Source organism: Neolamprologus multifasciatus, chromosome 15, assembly GCF_963576455.1.
Source record: "Neolamprologus multifasciatus chromosome 15, fNeoMul1.2, whole genome shotgun sequence".
NCBI classification, from domain to species: domain Eukaryota; kingdom Metazoa; phylum Chordata; class Actinopteri; order Cichliformes; family Cichlidae; genus Neolamprologus; species Neolamprologus multifasciatus.
The window spans coordinates 36,523,671-36,531,126 of record NC_140453.1 but is presented as its reverse complement, the minus strand read 5'-3'; the positions used below and the strand labels follow the sequence as shown (position 1 = coordinate 36,531,126).

The 7,456-nt window shown below is 41.8% G+C and overlaps 1 long non-coding RNA gene across 1 annotated transcript in view; it reads right to left on the bottom strand.

Moving 5' to 3' along the window:
• The window catches only part of LOC146502667 (uncharacterized), a 264,594-nt gene extending 259,743 nt beyond the window's left edge, over nt 1–4,851 (bottom strand). The window contains exon 1 of the long non-coding RNA XR_014869334.1: nt 1,596–4,851. This is a non-coding gene — a long non-coding RNA (uncharacterized LOC146502667). The remainder of the gene's footprint in view (nt 1–1,595) is intronic.
• Between the last annotated feature and the right edge of the window lie 2,605 nt (nt 4,852–7,456).

Genomic DNA, 7,456 nt, shown 5'->3' with positions numbered 1-7,456 from the left:
TAGCCTGTCCTCAGTCAGCTGTAATTTATTAGCTATTATGTCAAGGACTGTTGGGGCAGAACACGGTTCAGAAAAGGGGTAGTCCTGTGGCATTCATACATGCATCATACGCCTCCCACAGTTCAACATCTGTTTCACCTTTATTTCATGTTTCACACGCACACACACATACACACACACATATATCTCCTGTCGGTGGCGCTGTCACTTGGTGTTCGCTCGCTCGCTCTGTGGTATAGTATCGCTTCCTGTTCCTGCTCAAACACAGTGGTGTTTCTGAGTAGCTTATTTGCTTAGCAGTTTAATTAACAACTTTTAAATACATTCTTTTTTCACAGTATAATCTTCACGTGCTTCATCCGAAGCACACTTTCTGTGTACTCACTACCTAATTTATAGTATCCACTCACTGTCTCTGTACTGTTTCGCTAGCTTAGCTCGTAGCCGACCCGTTAGCACCATGGCTACTTCACCTGTCCCTTCTGCACTTTCTTGCTCATTGTGTCAGATGTTTAGTTACTCCTCGGCCTCCTTTAGCAGTAATGATATCTGTAACAAATGTAGCATATTTGCAGCTCTGGAGGCCAGGATTACTGAATTGGAGACTCGGCTTTGTACCCTGCTCTCACCCTTAGCTAGCCAGGCCCCTGTAGCTGGTGCAGCCGAAGATAGCGTAGGCCCCGCTAGCTGTTCCCCGGCAGACCCCAAGCAGCTGGGGAAAGGCTGGGTAACGGTGAGGAGGAAGCGTAGTCCTAAACAGAAGCCCCAGGTACACCACCAACCCGTTCATGTGTCTAACCGTTTTTCCCCACTCGGTGACACACCCGCCGGGGGTCAAACTCTGGTAATTGGTGATTCTGTTCTCAGACATGTGAAGCTAGAGACACCGGCAACCATAGTCAATTGTCTTCCAGGGGCCAGAGCAGGCGACATTGAAGGAAATTTAAAACTGCTGGCTAAGGGTAAACGTAAATTCAATAAAATCATAATTCACGTCGGCAGTAATGACACCCGGTTACGCCAATCGGAGGTCACTAAAATCAATATTGAATCGGTGTGTAACTTTGCCAAAACAATGTCGGACTCTGTAGTTTTCTCTGGTCCCCTCCCCAATCAGACCAGGAGTGACATGTTTAGCCGCATGTTCTCCTTAAATTGCTGGCTGTCTGAGTGGTGTCCCAGAAACGATGTGGGCTTCATAGATAATTGGCAAACCTTCTGGAGGAAACCTGGTCTTGTTAGGAGAGATGGCATCCATCCCACTTTGGATGGAGCAGCTCTCATTTCTAGAAATATGGACAAATTTATTAACCCCCCCAAAATATGACTATCCAGAGTTGGGACCAGGAAGCAGAGTTGCAGTCTTACACGCCTCTCTGCAGCTTCTCTCCTCCTGCTACCCCCCCAAAAACCCATCTCCATAGAGACTGTGTCTGCTTCCAAAAAGACAAAAAACAAACTAAAAACCAGCAACAAACAACTTAAACAATCACAAAGAAAGAACAATACAGTATCCACATCTGAACCAAAGAGTAAAACAGTGAAATGTGGATTATTAAATATTAGGTCTCTCTCCTCCAAGTCTCTGTTAGTACATGACTTAATAATTGATCAACAAATTGATTTACTCTGCCTTACAGAAACCTGGTTGCAGCAGGATGATTATGTTAGTTTAAATGAATCAACACCCCCGAGTCATTCTAACTACCAGAAATCTCGAAGCACAGGTCGAGGGGGCGGTGTGGCAGCAATTTTTCACACCAGTCTATTAATTAATGAAAGACCAAGACAGACTTTTAATTCATTTGAAAGCCTGATGCTTAACATTGTCCACCCCAGCTGTGAAACTCAGAAACCAGTCTTACTTGTTATCATCTATCGTCCACCTGGGCCTTACACAGAGTTTCTGTCTGATTTCTCAGACTTTATATCTAATTTAGTTCTGAGCTCAGATAAAATAATTATTGTGGGTGATTTTAACATCCATGTAGATGCTAAAAATGACAGCCTCAACATGGCATTTAATCTGTTGTTAGACTCAATTGGTTTCTCTCAAAATGTAAAAGAACCCACCCACCACTTTAATCACACTCTAGATCTTGTTTTAACATATGGCATAGAAACTGAACATTTAACAGTGTTTCCTGAAAACCCTCTCCTGTCTGATCATTTCTTGATAACATTTACATTTACAATAATTGATTATGCAGCAGTGGAGAGTGGACTTTATCAAAGTAGATGTCTTTCTGAAAGCGCTGTAACTAAGTTTAAGAATATAATCCAGCCACTGTTATCATCGTCAATGCCCTGTACCAACACAGAGCAGAGCAGCTATCTGAACGCTACCCCAACAGAGGTCGATTATCTTGTTAATAATTTCACCTCCTCACTACGTACGACTCTGGATACTGTAGCTCCAGTGAAAACTAAGGTCTCTAATCAGAAGTACCTGACCCCGTGGTATAATTCTCAAACACGTACCCTAAAGCAGATGACTCGTAATCTGGAGAGGAAATGGCGTGTCACAAATTTAGAGGATCATCATTTAGCCTGGAGAAATAGTTTGTTGCTTTATAAGAAAGCCCTCCGCAAAGCCAGAACAGCTTACTACTCATCACTGATTGAAGAAAATAAGAACAACCCCAGGTTTCTCTTCAGCACTGTAGCCAGGCTGACAAAAAGTCAGAGCTCTGTTGAGCCAACCATCCCTTTAACGTTAACTAGTGATGACTTCATGAACTTCTTCACAAATAAAATTTTTATCATTAGAGAAAAAATTACCAATAATCATCCCACAGATCTAATATTATCTACAGCTACTCTTAGTTCCATTGATGTTAAGTTAGACTCTTTTTTTCCAATCGATCTTTCTGAGTTAACTTCAATAATTACTTCCTCCAAACCATCAACGTGTCTTTTAGACCCCATTCCTACAAAACTGCTCAAAGAAGTCCTGCCATTGATTAATTCTTCGATCTTATATATGATCAACCTATCTCTAATAATCGGCTATGTACCACAGGCCTTCAAGGTGGCTGCAGTTAAACCTTTACTCAAAAAGCCATCTCTAGACCCAGCAGTCTTAGCTAATTATAGGCCAATCTCCAACCTTCCTTTCATATCAAAAATCCTTGAAAGAGTAGTTGTCAAACAGCTAACAGATCATCTGCAGAGGAATGGTTTATTTGAAGAGTTTCAGTCAGGTTTCAGAGCTCATCACAGCACAGAAACAGCTTTATTGAAGGTTACAAATGATCTTCTTATGGCCTCTGACAGTGGACTCATCTCTGTGCTTGTCCTTCTTGACCTTAGTGCAGCATTCGATACTGTTGACCATAATATCCTATTAGAGCGATTAGAACATGCTGTAGGTATTACAGGTATTGCACTGCAGTGGTTTGTATCATATCTATCTAATAGACTCCAATTTGTGCATGTAAATGGAGAGTCCTCTTCACACACTGAGGTTAATTATGGAGTTCCACAGGGTTCGGTGCTAGGACCAATTCTGTTTACATTATACATGCTTCCCCTAGGCAGCATCATTAGAAGACATAGCATACATTTTCACTGCTATGCAGATGACACCCAGCTCTATCTGTCCATGAAGCCAGATAACACACACCAATTAGTTAAACTGCAGGAATGTCTTAAAGACATAAAGACTTGGATGGCCACTAACTTTCTGCTTCTTAACTCAGATAAAACTGAGGTCATTGTACTCGGCGCTGAAAAGCTTAGAAATATGGTATCTAACCAGATTCTTACTCTGGATGGCATTACCTTGGCCTCCAGTAACACTGTGAGGAACCTTGGAGTCATTTTTGACCAGGATATGTCCTTCAACGCACATATTAAACAAATATGTAAGACTGCGTTCTTCCATTTGCGCAACATCTCTAAAATTAGAAATATCCTGTCTCAGAGTGACGCTGAAAAACTAGTTCATGCATTTATTACTTCCAGGCTAGACTACTGCAATTCATTATTATCAGGATGTCCAAAAAACTCACTGAAAAGCCTTCAGCTAATCCAAAATGCTGCAGCAAGAGTACTGACAGGGACTAGAAAGAGAGAGCATATTTCTCCTGTTTTGGCTTCCCTTCATTGGCTTCCTGTTAAATCCAGAATTGAATTCAAAATCCTGCTCCTCACATACAAGGTCTTAAATAATCAGGCCCCATCTTATCTTAATGACCTTGTAGTACCATATCACCCTATTAGAGCACTTCGCTCCCGCTCTGCAGGCCTACTTGTTGTTCCTGGAGTATTTAAAAGTAGAATGGGAGGGAGAGCCTTCAGTTTTCAGGCCCCTCTTCTGTGGAACCAGCTTCCAGTTTGGATTCAGGAGACAGACACTATCTCTACTTTTAAGATTAGGCTTAAAACTTTCCTTTTTGCTAAAGCATATAGTTAGGGCTGGACCAGGTGACCCTGAATCCTCCCTTAGTTATGCTGCAATAGATGTAGGCTGCCGGGGGATTCCCATGATGCATTGAGTTTTTCCTTTCCAGTCACCTTTCTCACTCACTATGTATTAACAGACCTCTCTGTATTGAATCGTATCTGTTATTAATCTCTGTCTCTCTTCCACAGCATGTCTTTATCCTGTCTTCCTTCTCTCACCCCAACCGGTCGCAGCAGATGGCCGCCCCTCCCTGAGCCTGGTTCTGCCGGAGGTTTCTTCCTGTTAAAAGGGAGTTTTTCCTTCCCACTGTCGCCAAAGTGCTTGCTCATAGGGGGTCATATGATTGTTGGGCTTTTCTCTGTATCTATGAAGCGCCTTGAGGCGACATTTGTTGTGATTTGGCGCTATATAAATAAAATTGAATTGAATTGAATTGAATTGAATATATATATGAGAGAGAGAGAGAGCGCAAGATCCATTGAGGCTGGGGTCTATCACACCAGGCAAGACTCCAGGTGCAGGCTGTGTAAAGATGCCCCTGAGACAATCCAGCACATAACAGCAGGGTGTAAGATGCTAGCAGGCAAGGCATACATGGAACGCCATAACCAAGTGGCCGCCATAGTGTACAGGAACATCTGTGCCGAGTATAACCTGGAAGTCCCGAGGTCAAAATGGGAGATGCCCCCCAAGGGTGATGGAGAATGACCGAGCTAAGATCCTGTGGGACTTCCAGATACAGACGGTCTAAATGGTGGTGGCTATCCAACCGGACATAGTGATGATAGACAATCAGAAGAAGATGGCCGTAGTGATCACTGTAGCGGTCCTAAATTACAGTAACATCAAGAAGAAGGAACACGAGAAGCTCGAGAAATACCAAGGGCTCAGAGTGAGCTCGAGAAAATGTGGAGGGTGAAGGTGACGGTGGTCCCAGTGGTAATCGGAGCACTAGGTGCATTGACTCCCAAGCTAGGCGAGTGGCTTCGGCAGCTCCTGGGAACAACATCGGAGATCTCTGTCCAGAAGAGCGCAGTCCTAGGAACAGCTAAGATACTACGCAGGACCCTCAAGCTCCCAGGCCTCTGGTAGAGGATATATATACATATATATGTGTGTGTGTGTGTGTGTGTGTGTGCATGCATGTGTCTCGTCTGTTTCAGCTTTTTTTCTGACCATCAGTTTGCCATACCAAAGATTTAATAAACTGTCCAGAAAGGTCAAACAGATGTGTCCATTGTTAGGTAGTCTCTGATGTGGATTTTCATCTCTGGTATACAGCCCCATCAGCCCCAACACCACGCTGGGTGTGAATACAAGGAAAAAACCTGTAGATGACAAAATATGTTAAAACACTAACCATGTGACACACTCACACCATATTTGTTCTCAGAGCAACCCCCAAAATGAGACTTATGTTGTCCTTTTTTTTTTACCTTTTTTTTTTTTTTTTTTTTTTTTTTTAAAGAAAGGCATTATGAATAAAGCATGCAGTCATAAATTTATATAGAGCCTAGTCATTGTGTTTCTTACCATTTGTGCCATCTATATTAAAAAGAAATGTCTTGTGAGACACTGATGCTGTAGCTCCTCTGGGCCATTGGTGAAATGTGTCAAGTCTCCACACACCAATTTATATAGGGCTGTGACTTGTAGTTAACAGCAGGATGGCTTGCTATGACAGGTTGATTCACAGAACAAGAGAAAAAAACTCAGATTCTTTATCTCACCGCTGTAAAAAAAAACAAACAATGGGTGTTAAGACCCCTGATGACCAGAGCTTTGAAACAGAAGTCCTTCACCACGGTCCATTACACACTGACCCCGGGGCACCGAAACACAGATAATACAGAGAGAATATTTTAGCTTCCTGAGAGACTGGGGGTGATGGAGGTCTAGCACTAACAAATGCCCCATATCCTTTGGCTTTTCAGCCCTAAAACAAAGACACAAACAGTTGTAGGTATAATAGCTTTCAGTCCTTAGAAGAAATAAAAACACACAGCCATGTGTTGGTGCAATGCCGTTTAGCTTTTAGAACAAAGACACAACGGAGAGAGAACGATGAAAACTTGCTTAATTAAATAGACTTGTAGTAGCCTTTGTGTGAATTTTATATTAACAGTCAAACACCTCCATTAAGAGTTGTATTTAAATGTCATGATGCAGTCTTGATCAGTAGTTTATTCACTTTTTGTCAATATAACTTTAAAAACTGCACAACTGTGATTTTAATTGGTGTAATTGTGTTTTATGGTTGTGGGGGCCTGTTTGTTAATTTGTTTAAACAAAGTAGTTATTATATTTGCTTTATTGTCTTTCATTTGCAGTGGTTTAAGGACAAGTTCACCAAAACATAGATAATACAGAGAGATTTTTAAGGCTTCCTGGGAGACTGGGGGTTGAAGCAGTTCCTATGGCTTTTCAGTTCTAAAACAAAGACACAAACAGTTGCAGAAAAAAATAAGCTTTCAGCCATTAGAACAAAAGGCAAAGCCTGATGTTGGCAAAATGGTATCCCCCTTTACCACCTGTTGTCAGTGACACTTGTCTCTCATGAACTAGCAAAAGTGTCTGGTACAGAGGGTCATGGACGTGCACATGCACAAAACATGCACGAGCAGGTGGGGTCTGGGGGTGAGTTTTGGAAATTTACTAGAACAAAAAATAAAATCAGATCAATCAAACCGTTTTTTAAAGCATTTTAAGTTTTTTTTTTTAGACTGAAGACTTAGACTTCAAGTAACTGTTAAGGTAAACTGTAAAGGGCTTGTTAGAAGCTATGAAAAACACAGATTTCTACATGTTAGAAGACTTCTATTTTTACAGTAAATATTAATCATTAAGAGAAAAAGGTAAAATGGTAAAAATGGTAAATGGCCTGTATTTGTATAGCACTTTACTAGTCCCTAAGGACCCCAAAGCGCTTTACATATCCAGTCATCCACCCATTCACACACACATTCATCCACCCATTCACACACACATTCACACACTGGTGATGGCAAGCTACATTGTAGCCACAGGCGGGCGAAGCTGCCGAACACT